Consider the following 24,604-nt stretch of genomic DNA (forward strand, 5'->3'; position numbering starts at 1 on the left):
TCCGCAAGAGAGATGGATTATTCGCGCTTGCCATGAATAGTTGTCCACATATGCAAGGTAATCATTCACGTTTCTTGATGTATTCTTGAAGTAACAGTATTGCTTCTTTTTAGTGCGTAGGTACGACTGATTCCAGAAATAAAATTTTCATTGTTGAAATTAGTGCTTGTTCCGTCTTCGTTTCTTCTCTTCATGTTTGGCTGCGCTGTCCAGATACCATTTCAACTATGACTCCGAGACCAGTGGCGGATATATTATTACGCCCCGAAAATTTGTACAGCTCACCGCGGTAGGAAGATACACCTTGGCGCAGCGCGCATTTCCTTCTCGATTTCAAAATTTCGCTTTCTCGTTTCCTCACCCAACAAAATGAGAAAATGCCCAAATAAAGAACGCCACATGCCGTTGCCATAGCTGTGAATCTTTAAGCGATCTCGGAGAATACCTGAGTGACACACATTCAGGTACCGTGCGAGAACACGAGAATATAACCTACGAGAACGGAAATCTGGTCGAGTTTGTAAGAATGCATCATAGAGCAGGTAGTACAAAAAGCACGTCGACACAAGCCAGGCACATAAACATGAGCGCTCGTCTGGTGTTTATGTTCCTGGCTTGTGTCGACGTATTTTTTTTCGCTACCTGCTCTGTGATATATATCTACGATTTCTCATATGTTCACAGTAGGTCTTGCAGTTCGTCACACGGAAGAGCGATGTAATCTTTCAACATAAACTACGAGTCACCCGGGCACTAACTTTCAGCACGCAGTCGTAAAGTTCTCGTCGCTCTAATATAATAATATCCGGTGTTTTACGTGCCAAAATCACGTTACGATTACGAGTCACGCCGTTGTGGAGGGCTCCGGAAATTTCGACCACCTGGGGTTCTTTAACCTGCACCTAAATTTAAGTACACGAGCCTCTAGCATTTCGTCTCCATGGAAATGCGACCGCCGCCCGGGATCGAACCCGCGACCTGCGGGTCAGCAGTCGAGGACCGTAACCACTGTGGCGGCTAGCTTTCTCGTCGCTGTAAAGATGGAAAGCTCATCGCGCATTACGCCCTAAAAGGAGTCAACCCTAATGACCTCGCGAAACTGCGTGCCTTGAAATTGTAGCAACAACCTGAAGAAACAACAAAAAAGCTTTTGACAAATGTTATACTTTACGAGAACGCCGTTAATTCAACCATAGGCAACAAAACAGCAAAAAAAGACGAAATACAGGCGGCATGCCACGCGCATGACCTCCCGTTGTCATCTGCGGCGTCGCCTACAGGACGAAAAGGTCACCGCTCGTTAAGCTTGTTTGCGAGGTTCGGTTGCACAGGCTGAACGTGCTCTACCGAACAGGCGGGCGATTCACCGTTGACAAAAACAAGGTGTGGGCGCCTCTCTCATTTGCGTTCCCTCCACTTTTCCTTCCCGCGGGAAACTAAAGGCTCTGTTTATTTTTGTTTCTTTTTTTCGAAAGTCTGCCCTTAGGCATAATAATTATTGATTCAAAAATACACATACAAATTTGTGCTGGCGAGGATGATGGAATGCTACGCGTCTCGTGTGGAAGCTCAGCGCCTGCGAAAACACTTTCGTGTTATTAGCAATGTGAAGATGATAGCAAATTTCGCCACAGTGCGACAGAATTGCTACACGGCGCATTTCATTTCCAAAAGGTATCGTAGCTCCACGTTATTCCAGGTATTTAACTATTCTTTTATCGGAAACAGTGGTGTTACTAAAGAAGTAAATCGGATGCGACAGTCACCTTGACAAGTCTCTATAGCCACAAAAGTAAATAAATAAATAAATAAATAAATAAATAAATAAATAAATAAATAAATAAATAAATAAATAAATAAATAAATAAATAAATAAATGTTAATTCGTGCAGAACATAAAAGCTATATTACACTATTACACTATACAATTCCCTCTCGTTGGAAATAAGAACCTCTTACACCTCCATCAACCCTGATCTTAGTTTGAGAGCGCCGACATTAACGAACTTGAAAAAAAAAAAAAAAAAGAAGCCGAATGCTGAACATTGTACGTCGTATATCTGTTCTCTCCTGCATCACAAGACTCCATGGAGCACGTATCCAAGAAGGGGAAAAATGCCATCAAATAAGTCGGGTTAAAGTAAACAGCGCACTTAAGCTCACTGTCCCTACCGATGATGTAGCTGCAGAAGAGCGACGCAAATAGTAATGAGCGCACATCTATACAGAGTAGTGCGCGCGCGGAAATAATTCCATTTGCTTCAGCTTTATTCTTGGCGTACATACGTTCGCTCGTGCACTGTCCTTAACATAACACTTTAGATTAGACTCAAGTGACTGGAAAATTAACAGAGTGTCGACAACCGACGGCGAAGCTCGCTCAATTATTCAGCTCCATTCAGACTACACATCCGGATGGAAGAACAGAAAGCTAAACACCACATCGCTAGCCTGCACCGGCAGCGCAAGAAAGAACAGGGAGGATTTAATGATAACGGCACGCAGAATATTTGCTGATAGTGCGTAAGACCGCCCCTTTGAAAACGTGAGAACAAACGACATTAAAGACGGGGAAAATACAGTAGGGTCCTTTTGGGCACTCAACACATACCTAACGAGGGCAATAATTATCATACAAAAATAATCAGCAATCGCTACTTACGGGCATGTATTGACAATGCGTGTATTGTCGAGGACTTCGCGAGGCCCCAACCGGCCACTTATACGGATTAGGCCACCACGCCGGGTCAGCAGCTGCCCCGAGACGTTGGATACATAGCTCCATGCATCAGCCGCTCCTCGACTTTATTCCTACGCATTCTCATTGAACATACGCCGCCGCTAGAGCATACTTTAAGTGGGCGTTCTTGGAACTGATAGTAATAATCGATGAGGTTTTACGTCCCAAAACCACGATATGATTATGAGGGAGGGCTCCAACAATTTTGACCATGTGGTGTTCTTTAACGTGCACCTAAATCTAGGTACACGGACCTCGAGCATCTCGCCTCCACCGGAATGCGGCCGCCCAGGCCGGAATTCAATCCCGCGACCTTCGAGTCATCAGTGGTGCGCCATAACCACTAGACCACCGTCGCGGATTAAGGAGAAGAGGGGGCTCCCTGCTCTTATTTGCGGACCGCACGCTGCGACGCAACGAAATCAATGAGGAAATGCGACGAGAATTTTTTTCAGAAATTAGTTGCTTAAAGTAATTCATTACATTACAAATTACAAGCCCACAAGAGGAACTCATTACATTACTCATTTAAGCAACGGTAATTCGATGACACTGTAATTCCACAACTGCGAAGTCTGATCAAGATCAATTAAATGCCTTAAATTTGAGATCATTCGCGCTAAAAACGATTATGCGTGTTCGTAATCAAAGCAGGAATATATGCTCGATCACTCCTATTCACTAGCTGAATAGCATCGGAAGTACGCGCCCACTAACAAAACACGACATCCGTAACACTCATGAGGAGATAGTAAGCAAACAACTGACTCGATTCTCAGTACTGCTCGTGGTATCAACGTGTACGCTTTATTCGCGCATAATATTTTACGTACTGCGCAGCAGTCCGGATACCCGAGCGCTGCTTCCGGGACAGCTAAACACGGCCGGCATTTTTAGCGTGCGATAAGATCCGTTCGGTTCCGGTAATTGCGCTGATACGCGAGGAAACTCAGACGACTGCATGCACCAGAACAGGGCCGCGCAGAGTATCTCTTAATTGCGGACTCCAGTCGAGTGGAATGCAGAGAATGACGCGACCTGGAATCGATACGAGGATCTATGTTTATACGAGAGCACGCCTATCGTACTAAAAGCCCGCTGCAAGGTAGGTTCTGAATCCCTGATCCCAGCGACAGTATGCGAACAGTCGAGTGTATTCGCTCATGCGAACGGACTGCCAAGATTTAGTACAATAGTTGCGTGCTGCAATTGCCGAGTGAATAGGCACGCACGCTACCTCTACGTGCGCGAGGCATTCTCCGCCCTCGATTACACGGCGTTGGCTTCAGGGCTGACAAAGTTTTCGAGAGACGGAGAAGGCGCTTAATATCATAACTGCGCGGGTTTCACATGCCAAAATCACGGCATGATTATGAGGCAAGCCGTAGTGGGGGACTACGGATAAATTTAGACCACTTGGTGTTGTTCATCAACGTGCACCAAAATCTAAGCACACGCGTGTTTCTTGCATCTCGCCCTCGTAGAAATGCGGCAGCCGTGGCGGGGAATCGAACCCGCGCCCTCCAGCGTAGCAGCGCAACCGACAGAGCAGGCGAATCCACCTCGAGCCATCCGGGGCACCAGTAGTAAATACTCTGACACTCTGCACGAAGGCCCAGGCCACGTTGTGAAAGGTTGGAGCATAGAGCCACACAACGTTGAACTCCCGCACAGCCTGCACTTGCCATGCTGCGCGACTGCTAAAGATAGAAAATTGTTCTCACATTTCTGTGCAGTGCCTTTAATCTCCTCAGACATCATTCACTCGACGGTGTTGTTAAAGATAGGCGGATTTATGGACACACTTAAACGTGTTCAAAGAAGGCAGCATACTTTGCAACAAGCTCTATCAAGCATTCGGTGCCGATGAGGCCGAGAGCGGACAGCCTCATTCTGGAAAGAAAACTTGACCTTCCTTCAAGTCGTAGAATGCCATAGTAGGAACGTAGAATGCCATAGTAGGAACCAGACCAAAGGGACGTTCTAAACACATCTCACAAGACTGAGGGTGTTCTAGCCCACCGAGAATTCTGCCGGTCAAAATCCCCACTGCCGGGCACGCAACGATACTGCGGCACAGTACTAACTTCTTGGTAGGAGCGAGATCACAGCTTCTCACCTTATAATAAAGCCATACAAACAGTGACTAGAATAAGGCCCTTAAGGCAGTGCCTTCCCAATGCTATTCAAGTTAAACACACGGTTTCTCGAACGCACCGTTGAGAGTGACCGCACACTGAAACTATAGAATCAAACGATATTCATAGGCGCACACCGCGACTGGCTGCTGCACGGCTAGTAGGCAGAACAGATCGTTCAGCATGGCCTTCCTGTAGAGGAAAACAAGTATGCCATCACAAAATACTTCAAACAGTTTGGCCGAGATGCTCTATAGTCGTCAAGCACAACCACAGTGCGAAATGTGAAATACCATTTTCGTGTGCTTGTTAAGCAGAACATATCTGCCACATTACTGAAGAGAAACCACGCCCGCACTTGAACAGCACCTTAAACGGAAGCACCGTTTCTAGTAGTTCAAGTGAACGTCAATCACCACCCACCTTCCTTACTTTGTTTACGAGGGACAGAAAAATCGCATCACGTACCTGAAACGAGAGAAAAAAAACGAAAGAACCATGTCAGCCATTCGAAATGCGCGCACTTCGTGAATATTTACAGAGTGACACAATAAACATGTCACCGGCAATAGTTCCTCAAACTTTGATTGCGATTTCGCAACAAAACGGAAGGCGAAAACTGTGTTTATTGTTAACTGATAAATTCAATGCTCAAGTACAAATATCGCAGTAAACTGTGTTCACGAGAACGGAGCGCTCCGTCAAGTAACGCCTGTCGACTTCATAGGTCGAGCATTCATGACATGTACCTATACATATCAAAGTAATTTCGCGCAATAAAAAAGGGAGGGAAAGGGACATCATCCGAGGTGCGATAGCTTCTTTACTGTATAAATGTTGTTAAAAAAGTTTTGAAAATATACACCTTGTTTACGCGAACAAACTAACTGTGAACCAGACGCAAAGTAAATAACGGTGACAAGCGCGGAACAAACAGAGCTATAAATATGCTTTCGAGGATGTACTGCGCATTTCTTGACTCTAGTTCTAAGCTTAACGACGGGGCAGAAGAGTTGTTCGAAATCAACTTTCTGGACGGTGCGCTGAATCCGACGCCATAACGATAATCTTTTCCGGTTCTCGGGACCGATTCGCACAAATGGCTCCCGCTTCGCCGGCCCTAATCCCGCTCGAGGAAACGGTAAGCCCATACCAAATACTGGCGAGTCGGGAGGCCTCATGCGATGTCGAAGGATTAGTCGAAAGTGTTTTATCGAAGAATGCGCGAAACAGCGCATGTCTTGATCATAGGCAGTTTCCGGCGCAAAAACTTTTCTTGCAGCCTCCTCGACGTGGCGCTAGAAAACTTCGCCCAACATAATCGTCATCGAAATATCATATGTAGCAACACAACATTTCAAGACAAACAGTAAGTGCACAACCGACTAGCAGCGACCTTGGAAATAATCACTCTGACGGAATTGAGCGAGTGGTCGCGTCGTACAGTTGAGCAGCCGTTTTCGCTTAAAGCTTAGCGAGTTGTTAGCTGCCTGAGTACTGGAATCGCAGCCTCTTTGTTCCCGTCTTAGTCTGAATTGGAGAAAGCCAGCAATTAAGGAAGCGAAATACTCGACACGCGTTGTGTATGTCTTATAACTCAAGCTTGCACAGTTATCAATAAGGTTTGATCACGTCATCCTTGACAATGATTCAATATCTATAGGCCTGTTAATTTATAGTCATCGGTCTTACGTTATTTTTGCCTTGCAAATAACTCAGAAGAACGGCGGAAGTGGAAACATCCGTTTTCTCCAGAAAGTAAACAGCTGTCGTTATCGTAATAGCGCCTGGAAAGTTACCAGTTATCGCATTGTTTGGTAACGGGATAATAGCAAGTGTCGGACGCTATACAAATATCCACGCAAGTGAATATGTCCTTGGCCTCCTACTGCGCGCACTGTGAACTCGCTATATGAGCAACAGATTACATAATGCAATGTACGTAAGAACAGGATTTTTGTTAGGTAATTGCGTAGTAATTCTAGCACAGCGCTTCCAACCGCTTAGAGGCATCAGGAGACAAAGATGTTGTTGCGGTGGTTACGGATGCACTTGAGCGTCCCAGCATCTTGGGTGTATCGGTAGAGGATTAATTTTTTTTTAATTAGCGGCTGAAACCGCGCATCCTCGTTTCAAATAGCAATATGAAACGCATAGGGTGTCAGCACACGATAGGCGAATGAAAGTACACTGACGGCTAGCTCACAAGTCCGCTATTTATTTCTCAATGATATTTACTCCTAAGTAATAGACTGAGAAATAAGTACGTGACTGAGAGAGCTACAGTCGGATGAAACTCTAGAAGGAAGCGGCACCACCACCACAAAGGCGGATGCACACAAATCTGAACCAATGAGCACGACCTCATGAATGACCCTCTAAACATGTTTCTGTACCTTCTAAATATGTTTCTGTAACCTCTGGTGTACCACAGGGGTCAGTTTTAGGACCCCTTTTGTTTTTGTTATTCATTAACGACATCACTTCGGGTATCATATCATCATTTAGAATGTTTGCAGACGATTGTGTGGTATATAGGGTCATCAGTAGCGATTCGGACAAACAAGCACTGCAAAACGATTTGAATTTGATTGCCACATGGTGTGAAAGATGGAAAATGTCATTGAATGTGAAAAAAAGTGTCCACGTCACCTTTACTAGGAAGCCCTCACATTGCAGCAATCGTTACACAATTAATAATGCCACTCTTCAAGAAGTCATGGAATATAAATATTTAGGTGTATATTTCACTGCTGATCTGAGGTGGAACAGACACTGCACTCATGTCAGGAACAAGGCTATAGGAGCACTGAACTTTCTGAAACGTAACTTCAGTTGCTTGCCACGGAAACTCAGAGAGCAGTTGTATTTTACACATGTCCGCAGTATACTCGACTATGCGTGCGTCTGCTGGGACCCCTATACAAAGGAACTCATTACTAAACTTGAAAAAGTACAGAATAGAGCAGTCCGTTTTGTCATTGGCAATTATGAAAAAATGCTTAGTATGACGGAAAGCAAAAAAATATTGAATTGGCCTCTTCTGGAACATCGTCGTCGTAACTTCAGATTAAAATTTTTCCATAGTATTTACCATTCTAAAACAGGGATAAACAGGCAACTGTATTTTCAGCCACCCAGCTATGTTTCTCAACGAAGAGACCATCAGCTTAAGATACGTGAGATACCTTTTAAGGGTGACACTTTTTGCTACTCTTTCTTTGTTCGTACGATACGAGACTGGAACACCCTGCCAACTGAAACTGTCTGTATTTATTCAAATGACGTTTTTTTCCATGCTTTATGAATGTATTGTTATGTGCTTATTTATATGTAATGTACCCTCCCTGCTGTAATGCCTCTTGGCGAAGCAGGTACTTAATAAATAAATAAATAAATAAATAAGGCGCACGGTAGGCGACCCCGCCTTCGGAAAACGTCGCCGAGTACATGAGCGGGATTATTTATTCAGTCACAAAGGCAATCGGCTCCGTGCTTAGTTCACCTTGGCGGGGTCTTTTCTACCTTGTTAAGTTGTATCCGACTATAGACGCGTGTGAAAATTAAGGCTTAACAATGACTACGCGACGGCTGATTAGTCCGCAAGAGTGAATTATGTATGTAATGTCAAATACATGCTGCGAATTACTGATCCACCCGATATTGCGTATATTTTCAAACGACTTCAAGAACATACCAGAAACAATGTGCACTACTGCCAATGACGTCGTAAAACATTTGGTAATTTCTCCACGACACGATGGCGCAATTTTCCCGGCGAGATCAGACAGCGGAACGATCGAACAAAAGCGCACACAGCCCATTCGACAAATTGTGTTAACCTAGCCAGTAAAAGTAGAGATTAGAGAAGCGTGTTATGTGAGCCAGCCCAGTTATTTCCCTGAAAAAAGAAAAAGTATACGCCCAATCGCGCAAAGTTGAAAGCACGAACTTCGAGAACATGACATCCATGTCTATCGTTGCTTCATAAATCTTGGATAGATCACGGCTGCAATGTCGCCGAGTAAAACGGACTGCATACCCTTGTTCAAAATTTCACAGCGTTCGAAAAGTTATTTGAAATGCCCGCGAAAAAAAAAAACCAATATCAGAATAGGTTCAACCAACAACAACAACAACAAAAATGAGCCTATAGGTGAGTGAAAATTACGATCACATCCATCTTACATGGAAGTAATTCGGAACAGAAATAGCATCTCCCGGAATAGCATCTCTCATTATGGAAATGTATGAAGGTAGGAAAATCTTTGAAAAAGTGCTTAAAGCCTGACCAAACGTACGCGTTGCAGCGCGTCAGCGCGTGGCTACACGAAGCTGCGCGCCCTCTCCCTATGAAGAGAGAGGGGGCGCACCTTCGTATAGCCACGCGCCCTCTCCCTCCATAGGGACGCGGTACCGAGTCTACACGCCACGCGCTGACGCGCTGCAACGCGTGCATGTGGTCAGGCCTTTAGGCCGCCGAAAATTAAAACGAACTAGTACACTAGTACATGAGAAATTGAGAATATAAAGTTGGTAGCTATGGTGGCAAGCGAAGGAATACTATTTTCTTTTGCAAACAGAGTACTAATGAACAATGAAAAGCTTCTAGTGAGGCATAGCACGACAATTATGTGGGCAAAGATACGGGACTAATATAGCGGAAGCAGCCGCTATGCAATTTTGCTTCATTCTGCGGAGAACCGTGGTACCTGCTAAACACCTGTAAGACATTATGTGCACTTTGTTGATGCTGTGGCTGATGACGATGAACTATGGCAGAGTCCTTGGTAATTGGTTGGAAGCATTCAACAACCCATCCTTCGCGCAATTCGCATTGTGTGACGCCTGGTTACAGAATTCGAGTTGTGTTACGCGTGGTTGTTATTTTACTCTTCTACCACCCTACATTACATATGTTAATGTGGTTCCTTCCCGACATCAAGCCTGTATAGGGTCTTTTTGCAAAGCAGTTACAAGCACCGGCATGGCTCTGAGGTAGAATACTGGGCTCCCACGCACAGGGCCCAGGTTCGAACCTCGTTCCATCCTGGAATTTTTTCTTGTTTCGTTTTTTTTTTTTTTTTCGCGCGATAGTGGTTACGGATACCGGCGGCTGCGGCGGACAACTACGGCGACAAAAACGGCCCTTGTGATCTCATAACAGCTTTCGCTGTAAAAGTATAACAGTACCGATATATATTTTCGATACATCATCTAATTAAAAAAGCGTCGGAAGGTGCGAGAAAACTGAATAGAAATAAAGAAGTAAAGGATGAAGCAATGGGAATTACAGTAAAAACTTAAATACTACGGCGAATAAAACAAGGATGTAAAGGTGGCGGGCTGGAACTTTCCGACGGCGTGAGGAACGGCTGGACGCGCATTCAAACAAACAAGCAAACAAACAAACAAACAAACAAACAAACAAACAAACAAACGAAAAGGAAGGAGGAAGGTAGCGAGTTTAGGAAGTATCAATACTTGCGAAAGAGCGCTTGGAACTTTCAGCACGGGAAAATTCGATTTAGCGGATCTTCGGTAATAGATCACTCTACAAAAATTAAAAAAATAACTAAGAGTTTGCAAATCGGAATACTCACGGAAAGAGGAACTTTTGAAAAGGAGAATCCCCTTTTCGTGTTTAGCCAGGCGCCAGACTTACGGTGCTTAAGATAAGGACATGAGCAATCCGAAAGCACCACGCCTCGACAGCAACTCAATATAGAGTCACCGGGCGGATCGAAGAAAGCTAGGTAAAAAGACGCGCGCAGAGAAAAAGCAACAGAAAGAAATGCGTAATTTTATCGTCACCTTAACTTCGTCACGTCGTATTTTATCTACTCATGGCGCGTCAAAAACGCTGAGCATCACGCACTTCGCGCGCGACGCCAAGGAAGGAACGTGCCAGCAGCGAATTCCTTTTCCAGGACAAAAAAAAAAAAAAAAAAAAAAAAAAAAAAAGATCACCGATGGTTAGCGGGGCACGCGCGCTCGGGCAATAAAACGTTACGAATGCAGAACAGGAAGAAAAGAGTGTCTAAAAGCGGAATTTCACTGAGCTAAAGCAAAAAAAAAAAAAGTTACACAGCAAGACAGAAGCGCAAAAAAAAGAAAGAAAAAAGTACCAGCGTCCTCTTTTAACCTTCTCGAACAAATACGGGCCTATGCACAGCAAACTGACGATTACGCGCGTTCTATCCTCGAGAGCATAAAGACAGATAAGAAAGGCAGCTCGTACTTCAGAAACAGTCGACTTCTTTGTCAAATAATAATAATAATAATAATAATAATAATAATAATAATAATAATAATAATAATAATAATAATAATAATAATAATAATAATAATAATAATAATTATTATTATTATTATTATTATTATTATTATTATTATTATTATTATTATTATTATTATTATTATTATTATTATTATTATTATTATTATTGGGGTTTCACGTCCCAAAACCACGATATGGTAATGAGGGACGCCGCAGGGAGGGCTCCGGAAATTTCGACCAACTGGGGTTCTTTAAGGAGCACCTAAATATAAGTACACGGGCCTCAAGAATTTTCACCTCCATCGAAAATGCGGCCTCCGCGCACGGCATTCGATCCCGCGACCTTTCGGGTCAGCAGTCGAGCATCATAACCACTAGATTACCGTGGCGGGTTTGAATGGGTAACAGAAAATTGTGTCGATCCTTTGAGATAAATGTCGTTTAGTGTACAAGCTTTATTTCACAAGTTTCCTTTTTCTTTCTGTATACCTGTACTGCTATAATTAGCTCTTTAATCAAACATCGGTTACTAAACAGAGGTGTTCTCGTTTCTTTTATTTTGCCTTTCAGTAGCGTTATGCGGGGCGAACACGTCGACATGCGCAAACTCATCCAGGAAAGTGCCGAGTTATTAACCTGGTTAACAAGCGCTTATCTGCCCGGGATGATGTTTACCGCCAATTAGAAATGCAGTTTACGAAAATTATGCGAACAAAAATGCACAAAGGCAGAAAACAAGCTGAAAACACAGCACTTGTGCTCAACCTTCATCTGTTTCTTCTCGTTTAATTCCTTTAGTCAAGATGTACTAACAGGCTCACATCATTAACCTTGGAGCTGAAAATTTTTGTAAAGCTAAATAACTTATATGAAGGCCGCTGAACAGTGCAGAACCATTTCAATAAGATAAAGTTCGAGTAATCAAAGAATGAAGCGTTACGGGCGAAACGAAAGAAATAACGAAATTTGCCTCTTGGTCAAAAAGCAAGAAACACTTGTAGTAACCGCCTTTCGAGAAAATTCCGCGTCGCGACGACGACCAGATGACTGGTAAGCCAACGAATAATCGAGAACAGAGCAGCAATATTCAAACAGTGCCGGCGAGCTTGCATAGTGTCGAGAGATTAACGCGCTGGAATGGAATGCCGGCCAAAGTCAGGCGAGCGCTAAATGAAAGTAAGGGTTTGCTATAATGAAGGACGTCAATCCATCTCGCAGGAGCCACATTATGAAAAGGGAACGAAAAACGGAATAATTCCTTTCCCCGAAAGGCACAAGTAAGTGGGATCGTACACGACACAAACGCCCTATACACTTCCATAACGTTGTGTTAGGAATACAGCAAACATGAAGAACCAGAGCGACAGGAAGACAAATATTTGATTACAAAAGATAGAGAGCCGCTGCGCAAACCTCAATATAAACTTACCGGGAAGACAATAAAATCGCATAGGCCTTGCGGTAAGGGCTCCCATGACACGTTGCTGAAGAAGAAAGCTGACAACGTGGCTCGAAAGAACAGCGCCGTGACGAGCAGTGGGTAATACCGGCACGTTTCTCGACACCTATAGGAGTCGAAGCACCACGGGAACCGCACAAGGTTTTGCGAACGGGTGAACGCTCAAGACAGCGTCTTGGACTTCCCAAGACATCAAGCACTACGGCGTCAACGGCCTTCGGACACCGGTCGGCATCACAGAAGTTTCCAAAGCATATGATATCTGCTTCAACAAGACATCACCAACGGAACCATGGACTTCTCAGCAAACGTACATCGATTCGTGCACCAATTTCACAGAGACACTTGTGTCAGGGTTAAGTTCGCAAATGCAATGACCGAAGAACAACGCGTGAGTCCTTCGGCGTCATACCAGAAAGTGCTCACTTGCGCTTTAACGTTGCCTTGCTGACGCACTGAAATTAGGTTGGACGTCAGCTAGAAAGCCGGCCTACGCAAGCACGTGCATTCGGAATTCGAGTTTCCAGCAGAAACGTTTGGCACAGATAGCCGATGTCTCAATCTCCATTATCGAAGGCCACTTATCGACGCGCGGCCTGTTTTTATCAGCGGAAGGACCTGCAATTGTACTTTTCCCAGGAGTGAGGCAGATGTTAAGACTATTGACGTTTAATGCTAGAGCCAATTGAATCGCGGCGCAACTGGTGTTCAATTTCTGGTCGTCATCGTATATGGAAAAGCGCGTACTTTATGGCAAAGCGTCCGATATGGCAAGGTAAGGTTATGTTTTTCATTTTGAAAGGAAAGGGGAAAAGGGATAAGGATAGAGGGAGGTTGCTACACACGGAGCGCGCGCATGTTGAGACACACGGGCGAAGCGCCCATATATTCGCACACTATATGTATATAGAACTGTCACTGCAGGCAGATCTGCGCAGTATGAACATTATATCAGCAGCAAAATACCCAAAAGGAAATAGGTCGTCTGCAAGATTATCTAAATACAATGTTACTGATAAGAAGCATAAGAAGATGAAGCTAAAGAAAAGGACATAAAGCCAACCAGACTAGGCACGACAACAGCAAGAAATCTCCTTATCGCCAACGAAGACAAAAGCGAAAACGAAGAGCCGTTGATGAAGGAGTGACTGTCGCCTAAACGTGAAGGCTACCATACACAACGAGCTAAATAGAGAGAAGGCAGAGCGCACGGAGAAGTAGCTGTACTTGCGACAGTAGACGAAACAAATTAGTGTGGAAAGAAAAAGAGAATAAGTAAAGCAGGCGAATGCTGCGACTGCACCTAAATGAGAAATAGCCCCGAAGTGGCAGGGGAGCTGACGAAAAAACATGCCACGCTGCGGTGACCATGCGAAGATGAATTGCACTGGGAGGCCCCGACAGCGCAGCCACTACACGCGGACGGCGCCTCGGTGACGCTGGACCAGGGGCAGTGGAAGAGCGCGTGCCCCGCAGGGAAGCTCATCCCGAGTCGGGAACGGCCGCAGAGGGGACGTCACGCGATGTGATGGATCGAACGCGCGTTGCTGAGGGACAAGAGCATGGTTAGGCGCCTGGCCCACGAGACCAGGAACCCACGGGGGGACGCCGCAGGAGAAGGCACTCATCTTCTGTTGCAATGATGCGCGTAGGAGACGCGCACGTTGCAATCGGGAAGCTAGACGTCCTCAAGCAGTTACCGTCAGAAGCTGAAACACAGGACTCTGGTTTCGAAGTTCGGTGCATAGAGAATCAATGCAAAGAATGTCTAAATGTAAAAGAGAGAGAGAGAGAGGGAGAGAGAGAGAGCAAACTTGTCATAGCGAAATTCCAGTGTGGGATAATTTGCAGGCAGCTGTATTTTGCGACTTCAGGAAACAATACTCTAGAAAGAAAAAAAAAATAGAAAGCTAATTTGCAGCCACGCGAAGGGGTTCGTCTACGACTCTAGGCAACTCGCAGAGCGACGTTCTTCGGTCAAGCATAATCATAAATCACATCCCATTATATTCCATTCGGATTAGGCGCTTCTTATCTTAAATTTCAGTCTTGTTTGAAGCGTGAAATGAAGGCTGCTTATATATGAAACACAGCAGCGTTCCTATTCGAGCCGTCCTACCTAGAGCTAGCAAGCTTAAAGGGAAAACGCAGAAAAAGTGGTACAATATACTAGCAAAAAATCAATACGGCGCTCGGTCATCTGTCCTTTTCTGTCATCATAATATTTGTGAGTTATTTACCTAGTTATTAAAGATATTAAACTGGCAGCGCTTAGTTAACGCTAACTGGGATGCCTTATATTCCTGCTGTTAGGGATTCCATTCAAGAAAACGAGCCTCTACTAATTACTATATGCAATTATAAATTTAAGAGAGGTAAATATGGCCTGCGCCACGGGGGCAGGCCAGAAGAAAACGGCTCTCCATAATGGAGCACATATCTAAGCAAAGCCTCTGTGGCATCGACAACGCAGTGTTCTTATTTCGTCTCAGCGTAGCATGAAACAAGGATGGAAAAGACGAAACAGTACAATACAATATAATAACAAGAAAAAAAGAAACAGAACTGTCTCACGGGGGACACGCTTGTTCGAGGCTTACAACGAAGCGCTAATGTGACGACGCCTGCACGCCTCTGCTGAATGGGGCCCGGGGGAACCGTTTCGGAAACGATTGGACCGCCGAGAAACAGCCACTCTCCGGAAACAGGTCGCTTCCGAGAGGCTGGGAGGCGCGCACGTAATACACGCATCAGTCGCACCAGAGCCAGCTTCGAGCCACGCTCGGCCGAATTCCATCACCGCGGAAATTGCAGCTTGAGCGGGAACAAAAAGCCATAGTACACAACCACCACCTCCTGCAATGTTCGCGGCTTTGCGATGCAATGACAGACAGGCTACCGACGACCACACGTATATTTAAGGGGCAAGGATATGGACGCGAATGGAGCCTGTGAAGCAGGCAAAGAAGAATCTGTTAAACTAAATTACGAGGTATGAGACAAACTCGACGCGTTAAGCGATTATACCCGTTCCGTCGATGCATTTCGATCAAGAGAAACCAATGTGCGGGTCTTCGCTCTGCAGTGAGGATTAAGAGGAGCGCCTTACGCGAACGTTAGCTACGATTAGCTCCGGTCGTCCATTGATACCGTAAATAACGACTAATTACATGCGTGCAGTAATGTAAACAAACAAAACTAGACATTCCAACAGGTTCTTTAGGGTGTAATAACAAAATTTAGAATACATATTAGTAATTGATCCGCACTGAAAACGACTCCGCTCCACATATCACGTAGCACTAAAGCGCCTGCACGGAAAGCATCATGAATGACTGAGATATCGGGAAAGCTAAATAGTTGCCCGCGGAATGCTTAGTGAACTTGTCAGATATTACTGTTTTGCCATTACAGAAACATAACAGATGCACTCACAATTAAAAAAAACCACCACCTGCGAACATAGAGACTATAATTAACTGCAGTTCATGATATCGTAGCAAGCCATGACAATATTCACGTCATACAAAAATTATTCTACAAAAGCATGTCATTTGTTGATCATTCGCGAGAAACAACCCAGATAAATACGTGTGACCGCACTCGCAGCATCGCAACTATCCCTATAGCTACTATAGTTAAAGAAGTTAGCCATGCAAATGGCAACTACCCACCTTCCAACTAAAACACCTAAAGTAACCTACAATGCAATGAAAGACGGAAACTCTAAATCCGCATCGCTCAACTTTGCCGATCCCACGAATCAACGGAATGATGCTTATTAATTTTTCCGGGCTGCAGATTGCAGCTTTTAGGAACATAAACACCGTTGAAACAAGCAATTAAATCCAGCAAATTTAAAATTCCGGCGCTAACGTTCATCACTGAAAGAAGTTTGCATGCCACGTCGTACCTCTCGCAAACCTGCGATGTTCCTACAGGTCAAAATCAGGGTATTACTTTTAATATCTGATCGAAATCGCTGTAAACCATGATGTGAAACATTTCGTTACGAATGCAACGAGCGAGATTAAGTCTTTTAACTTGAATAACTGAATTTAACGTGTAACTAAAATCTGTAGAAAGCGTGAAGTTATAATTTCGGATACTAATGTACAAGTGCAACCACCACCGAGCAACGCCTTTCTGGGCGCAGCTACACAACAACTGCACCACGACCGCACAATCAGAAATGCCCTTTCCAATAAACCCGCACACTCCTTAACGCATTTTTGCAACAATAACACAAACAGATAGAGAGAGAGAGAGCTAGGCAGCTCGTTTGGACCTCGCAAATACTTCATTGGCATGGCGAACGCATCTCCAGGTCAAAGAAAAAACAAAAAGCAAGAAAACGTCATCGGACTTAAAAACTTGAATTAACCGACGCCGAAGCAGGGACGAACTTTTCAGAAAAGTCCCACGTCTCTCGGATAATTAGTTTTAGTGCTAGGGCTTTCCTGAATTACTTAGGGACATAAGAATGGAAAGGAATAACAAAGGAAGAAACAATGTCTCTGGAGAGTGCCGCTTCATGTTCGCGTTTCGCGCGCTTAATGCAGTCTCCCCTGCGCTCCAAGCCGTCAACTTTGTTTTTATATCATTGTAAAAACGCGGCTAAGGCCGATGTTCGCGGCGCCGAATTTCGAAATCGCGAAAGAACCGTTCCCCCCCCCCCCCCCCCCCCCGCCCCTGTGCGTGCTACTTGTGTAATTGGAAAAACCTGCGCCACCTAAAAGACAACGCGAAGAGGTACACGCCAAAAAAAAAAAAAAGATGGGGGAAAAGGAGAGAGGAACTGAACAGAGAACAAAGCAAGTTCGAACAGAAGGCGGCCATTTTGGTGCTCAGCAAGCGATTCCCTGGGCTGGAGGAAATGGACGCAAAAACGCACGCAGAAAAGAAAGTCCTGTAGCACTCTGTCGAACGTTTCCGGTGTTTCGTGTGGGAGCTGGAGAACAAAGTGCTACCGAAAACTAGACGCAGACAAGTAACACAGTGAGAACTTCTATTGACGAAGGAAAATAGAAGATCAATGGCAAACTACGATTACTCGAACTCAATGGAATCAAAAGACAAAGATGCACAATAATGCTTCTGTGTCGTCTATCTACGTAGCCTAATAATAGATTCACCGCACGCAGTTAAAGATATATAGGTCGTAAAGCACAGTAAGCCTAAACTCCGTGGACATTATAAAAAACATCAACTTTAACACGTGTCCATATTTTTCCACGATGAATCATGAAGATTAGCCTACTGAGGTGTGGACACGGAATTACGATATATCTAGCAACCGTACACTTGCACAGAATTAAGGTTATTGGTGGTGTTTATAACCTCAAAGAGCAACTTCCTACGGTAGAAAGAAGCGAAGGATGAGCCTTCTCGTCGGCGCCGACGTAGTGATGCAGAACTATCGGTAAATTGACTATCGATAGTATCGATAGTTTTTTTGAAACTATCGATAGTGTAAACAAACTATCGATAGTGCTACTATTGACAAGACAAGAAGAAATAGTAGAGAAGGAAAGGCAGGGAGGTTAACCAGTATAGGACAACCGGTTTGCTACCCTACACATGGGGACAGGGTGGGGGAGATTTAAAGATGAAGAGGAAAGAGAGAGAGAGAAAGATAAAAAGATAGCACGACACAGCACACATAGAATCAGTCGGTCACTCTTGCGTGGTAGCATAGCACACATAGAAACAGTCGGTCACTCTTGCGTGGTAGTTGGTCACTCCTGCGTGGTACGCGACATTTCTGTCACAGGCGCTTGGCCAAGTTCGTCGCTCTCAAAAACCTCAGCAGTGCCTTCGTCGCCTTCAGTTGTGATGTCTTCTGTTGACAACATGCAAGTATTGTTTGAACAGACATTGGTCTACTATCAAGGCACGCTAGAACGGACGCCAATGACTGTCTCTGAGCATTATATACCGGACAGTCGCACAGGACGTGGTGTAGCGTCTCCTCGCAACGACAGGCATCGCAGAGAGCGTTGTCGGCCATTCCAATTCGAAAGGAATAGGATTTCGTAAATGCCACCCCTAGCCACAAGCGATAAAGCAGTGTGGCCTCTCTTCGGCGGAGTCCAGTTGGCATACAGATGTGCATCAAAGAGGACAGGTGGCGTTGACGATTAGTCCGGTTGGTTTGGCTGCTTGGTGGGCACCATAGAGCGAGCGTGATCTCCTGTGCAAGGCCTCGAAGACTGCTGGCAGCGTCAGACCTTGAAAGTGGGATGGTATCTTCCTGTGTGCTTTCATGAGCTGTCCGAGCGGCATTATCGGCCTGTTCGTTCCCTATGACGCCGCAGTGACTTGGCAGCCATTGAAACGTCACGTGGTGCCCTTTCTCATATGAAGTGTGGAGAAGACCTCGAATTTCAAAAACGAGCTGTTCATATGGCCCGTGACGCAGAGCAGATAGCACAGATTGTAGGGCTGCCTTTGAGTCGCTGAAGATAGACCAATGGTGAGGTGGTTCCCGATTAACAAAACAAAGCGCAGCGCGCAGAGCAGCTAGTTCCGCAGCTGTCGACGTCGTGGAGTGGTCGGTCCTAAAGCTGATGGTAATAGCTCTTGCTGGGACAACCACCGCACCGGACGAACACTGGATGTTTGTGGAACCATCTGTATATATATGTACACTGTCCGCATACTTCTCGTACAAAAGAAGCAGAGACAGTTGTTTCAACACAGGTGACGACAGCTCAGATTTTTTCCGGATCCCTGGTACACTGAGTTGAACTGTGGGTCGAATAAAACACCAAGGGGGCATCGGTGGTTTAGATGCAGTGGTGAAGCCCGAGGGAAGTTTATCGTTGTACTTGACGATAGTTTTAGAAAATGATGCGTGGCGCCTCTCTGAAGGCAGTGTTGCAAGGTGATGACAGGGAGCACGTGCAAAATGTCTGATGTGCGTTCTCAGGACTTCCACCGTAATGTGAGTTTGCATTGGATGGTCACGAGCAATCGCAATAGTTGCCTCTATTGACGTACATCTGGGCAAACCAAGGCAAGCTCTGAGTGCTTGAGCTTGTACTGCCTGCAGAACACGAATATTGGTCTTACAAGTATTACTCAGCACGGGCAGGCTATATCTAAGAAAACCGAGAAAGAGCGCTCTGTAGAGTTCCAGCATTGCGTCTACTGACATCCCCCACGTCTTTCCTGCCAAGAACTTGAATAACTGGGAAATTGCTGTCAGGCGCTGCTTCAGGTAGGCCACGTGCGGGCTCCAACATAGGTCCCTGTCGATGATTACGCCAAGAAACCTGTGAGTTCTGGCATAAGAAATGGGCCGCCCGTTGATTGAGATGACATAAGGTTTCATTAGTTTCCGGGTGAATGCCACCAGTGCGCATTTTTCTGGTGATATGCTGAGACCTTGTTTACACAAGTAGCTAGCTGTCAAAGTTGCTGCTCTTTGAAGCCGCGCACGTATCTGAGGACGTGTGACTGCCGAAGTCCAGACACAGATGTCGTCTGCGTATATTGAAACCTTGATGGTAGTTGGCAAGTAGTCAGCAAGCCCAATAAGTGCGAGGTTGAATAGCGTCGGGCTGAGAACTCCGCCTTGAGGAACGCCCCTGGAGGTATAGCGTCGTGTAGTTGGGCCATCGTCTGTTAACACAAAGAATGACCTTGCAGCCAGGTAACTTGCAATCCACGAAAAAATTCGACCACCGAGGCCAACCGCCGCAAGTGCATCGTTAATATTACTATAGCGATATTACTGCCACGCATGTTTATTGCTTTGTTTTGACGTATTCGGGTTTCACCCACAAAGTCTGTTAGCAAAGTTTGACGCAGACCGCTCCGTAATGTTTGAGAAGCTCCACAATAGTTTGAGATCATTCTGTTAAGATTACGCACCGGACGCGAACAGTCAAGTTTATTCGAGAGCTTACGCGAGCACCAGCGATGACGCTGGAAGGTTTGATGACCGTTGTATAAAGGACGACGCGTTTTACCGAAGATCAGATTACTGAACGGCTGACGACTGCTCCCGCCACTATCAGTGCGCAGCATGTATCGCTTGTCTTTTGAGTTTTGATTTTCTGGGCGCAAGTTCACCCAAGTAAGGAGCTCCGTATTTCCCGATCTTGCTGCAGCCTTCTTGACCGTCACAACCACGTGACAGTACTATCGATAGTGGTGTGAATAATGATGCGTTTGCTGGCTGGCCATATTGCCAAAATATTTGGGATAGCCTACTACGAGCTTCGCTTAATTTATGAGCAATTTTTGGCAGAGAAATTAAATATTTCCGCAGTGAAAATGGCGGTATATATCCATCAATAAATTCGTATCCAAAGGCAACCAATTACACCGTACATTTAACTTCTTGATATTCTTTTTTTATTTTGAAATCATAAAATGCAATATCAATTTGAAGCCGCGCAGTCTCACCACATGTAAAGGCTTCCTTTCCGCTACAGCTGAACAGTTTCATTTATGATCATGTGTCAGCAGAGCGCTGGTGAAGAGCACAATCATGTCAATTTGCCCTTCAGCCTGCTCCTCCGACTATATGTACCACGCGCGCGGGGAACCAGTTTATTCTGCAGTGAGTCCGCGCTTTTGATTTTATACTATCGATAGTACCATCGAAATTTTTACTATCGATAGCGCTATGGATAGTATTTTTCACCATCGATAGTTCGATAGTGACTCAGCTATCGATAGTATCGATAGTACCATCGATAGTTCTGCATCACTACGCCGACGGCCACCGCACACTAACGCAAACGCGAGAATTTTGAAAGCAGCGGATGTTCAATAAAAAAAAATTGCAGTGGCTTAGCTCGGCTATGCCAGGATATGCGTAGCGTTAGCAAAGGTTCAGCTGATTATTCTTAGCTTTCCATATTGTCTAGGATTATTAGCCTTCTTCTGTTCATTCTTCGTATGCTGAACCGCTAAGTGCCAGGCAACTACTTCGGGATCCGATGAGATAAGCATCTCGGCTCTTCTGCGCCGTTGAGCAGCATTTGCGCTCTCCTTCTCAATGGCGTTAACCACCTGCAAACGCCAGTCAGAGGCGCTCTCAAGCGGCTCCAGCGCAGCGTCAGACGGCGACCGCACAGCGAAGGCGAACAGCTGCGCGCGCGCCGGCGCCAGTACGTCTACCTCGGCTACGACGTCACTTCTCTGGAAAGCGCAGACCGGCGGCAGCGAGTCGCGCGCGGGAGGTGCCAGCTCCGATGCGCCAGATGTGTGACATCACTGATCTTCACGCATGCGCAGCACGGCTCATGAGGATCCACGCGAAATCGGCTCCGGCTAGGCAAGTGTAGCTAACGCTACAAAAACAATTATTATAGCGAATTATTCGTGATACGGACGCTGCCTCGCAGCGGCAGCCACGGCACGACACTACTACAGAGAGCAGGAAAGGCTGTGTTCGCATTTTGCAAGGAAATGGATGATATCTGGTGGGCGTGTAGAAACTACGCCTGCTATGTATTTCGCGGGCCGCTTCTTCGGTAGCAGCAACGAAGCGCGCATACCGTGAAACATGAGGCTTTTTAAGGTATTGCTGGAAAAATTTGTAATTTGTGTGACATTTTCTTTTGTACTGTATTTGTTTCTTTTACTTAGTTCAGACACTTTCGTTTGATCTTACTACAACGCATATATTAACATTTGCTACAGATGTGTTTATTTTTCTATTGATAACTTCGGTAGGGACCCTCTAACAAATTTGTTGGGTCCCAAAAGTGTGTTCTTTGTAATAACATGCTTGTCTTGTGTTAAATAAACTTTCAAGCTTTAAAAGTAGGGTTGGCACGAAAAAAAAGCGTAACACAGTTCATTGGTGTTTGACAATGCAAATGTCGTACTTGCAGCTGCTGCACGATACACGAGTGCGCATATTTGAAATGCTACGTAAGCAACCCTCCGTCGCATATTCGCCGTCAAACATGCGCCTCGAGGCATTGTTTACACCTGGCACGTCGCCGGCTAGATGGAGGAGGACGAGCCATGACACACGCAGCTTCGCGCACAAAGCCAGCGCCTTCGGCAGCAAAGACGTCTGTGTATGCTAAGGAGATCTCGTACGCACGAAGCATATAGACGGTGTTTCTCCTGTATACATTTGCACGCTGCGGAAACTGCAGAGTCATAAAACAAACGTCCGCGGATCTTCAACGGAAGGTCTGTTTGCTTTGAAAAGCCCCTGAGGCATAGAATGCAATGACTGTTGAACGTCTAAACAACTGAGTAGAAGCCGAGACCAGGATCACTTAAACATTAATAACAATAAAGAAGGCATAAAATAGACAGACAGGACATAGCGAAGCAGCATATGCTAGACTGTCACGCAGCATCGCGTATAGTTTTTGCCCCACTCTGATATTCAAGTAACAGTAAACTGAACGTCACAGAAAGGCGCTCCTACGACCTGCGATTCAACCCAGTTTTTGCAGGCCAGATAAAATCTACGCGGCACAAAAAGGGGGACTGGGGGCGGGGGGAGAAAAGAACAGGCATTTGAAAGTTATACCCCAAGAACTATAGGGGGTCTAAGTAACTCCAGCCAGGTAAGTGCAAGCTGCGAAGCGACGCTACCATTCAAAGAGTAAACACGTCGAACGACGACTTTCACATAGAAGAGAAATCATACAAGCTAGAGATTCGCAGATGAATCCATGCATGCCCTCATTTGAAAGATTTTGTTCATTCAAGGGGATCTCCTTTATATACAGCAGCCCTTTCAAGGGTTTTAAGCCTTACAGCTTTAGCCTTCAACATCAGGCTTTCTTTTTCGCTGCTTAGGAGTATTTGCCGTTCTCCTCTTCTGCCTTAGCCACTCAGCGCAATGGTATCAACTGTGCACACAAAGACGACCAAATACGCATTGCCATGCCTCTTCCCGATCCACTTATGTAGGCCAGCGGACAAAGTCATGTTACGGTCTTCAAGATCACTGCGTTACAAGCAAATCTACCAGATACACCAGGTGTATAATCAAAACAAAGCTTTAAAAAAGGGCAAATTAAAGGATGACAAACAGCCGGAGTTGATAAACTCATGATTTCTTCCAGTACTACTGAGTCATCCCCCCCCCCCCCCCCAAAAAAAAAAAGTTAGAATGACATACCATACATATATGCCAGTAAAGTTTCATAAACTGCGAATTAAACATTACCAAGACGCTAGTGCGAATCATAAGCGGAAGTTATTGTCTAAAAGGCCAAATTTAAATAAAACTTTCCTTTCAACGAAGGCAAAAACTTTCGTATCTTTTAAAAAAAGGACAAAAGAAAACTTTCACGGCAGTAAAGGCCGCAGTTGTGTTAGTGAACGACCGACCGACTCGGAATTTTCAGTAGCTGATGTCTCTAGAGCGCAGCGTGCACTAGAATGTACGTTATCTCTTGTAACACTAAACGTATGTACTAGGGCTCTCGATAAACAACATCGGAATTACTTCCCTATAAATATTTTGTACATTCAGGTACCATGTTTTACACTCCCAAATCTACAGTTTACCTTTCAGCGTATTATTGCAGAGGAGGCGCTACTTTTCTCAGTAATGAGCTAAATGAGTCTGAACGCACTTTGATTACTCGTTAGAAGGTAGGCATACTTCGTACAAGTATCTTTTTAAAAAGTTCTTTATATCCAAGAAAATGATTTCCTCTGGCACCTATTAATGAAGAAATGACTTGATCAAGCAGGATGTCATTAGCTGTAAACGAATGACGCGGAACTCATTAAACGTTTACAAATACTCTCAACTTACAAATTATGCTTTCTGTGTGGCTTTTGTAATTGCACTTTTAAAATGTTCTCACTGTAACATTGTTGTTCTTCCATTTACTTAATTGTAAGCTCCATTATGCTTTCCAATTATGTTCCCCCATTGCTCGCTTCGATTCACCTACCCTGTAATTAACCTACATAATATCGACAGGAGGTCCCCCCGACAGTTTCGACTTCGGGACCTCCTCCTGAAACACTTATGTACTATGTCC

The 24,604-nt window shown here is 45.0% G+C and overlaps 1 protein-coding gene across 3 annotated transcripts in view; it reads right to left on the minus strand.

The window, feature by feature from the left end:
- The window catches only part of LOC119393209 (pleckstrin homology-like domain family B member 1), a 440,721-nt gene that overhangs the window by 100,921 nt on the left and 315,196 nt on the right, over nucleotides 1-24,604 (minus strand). The window lies entirely within an intron of this gene.

This window comes from Rhipicephalus sanguineus, chromosome 5 (assembly GCF_013339695.2).
Source record: "Rhipicephalus sanguineus isolate Rsan-2018 chromosome 5, BIME_Rsan_1.4, whole genome shotgun sequence".
NCBI classification, from domain to species: domain Eukaryota; kingdom Metazoa; phylum Arthropoda; class Arachnida; order Ixodida; family Ixodidae; genus Rhipicephalus; species Rhipicephalus sanguineus.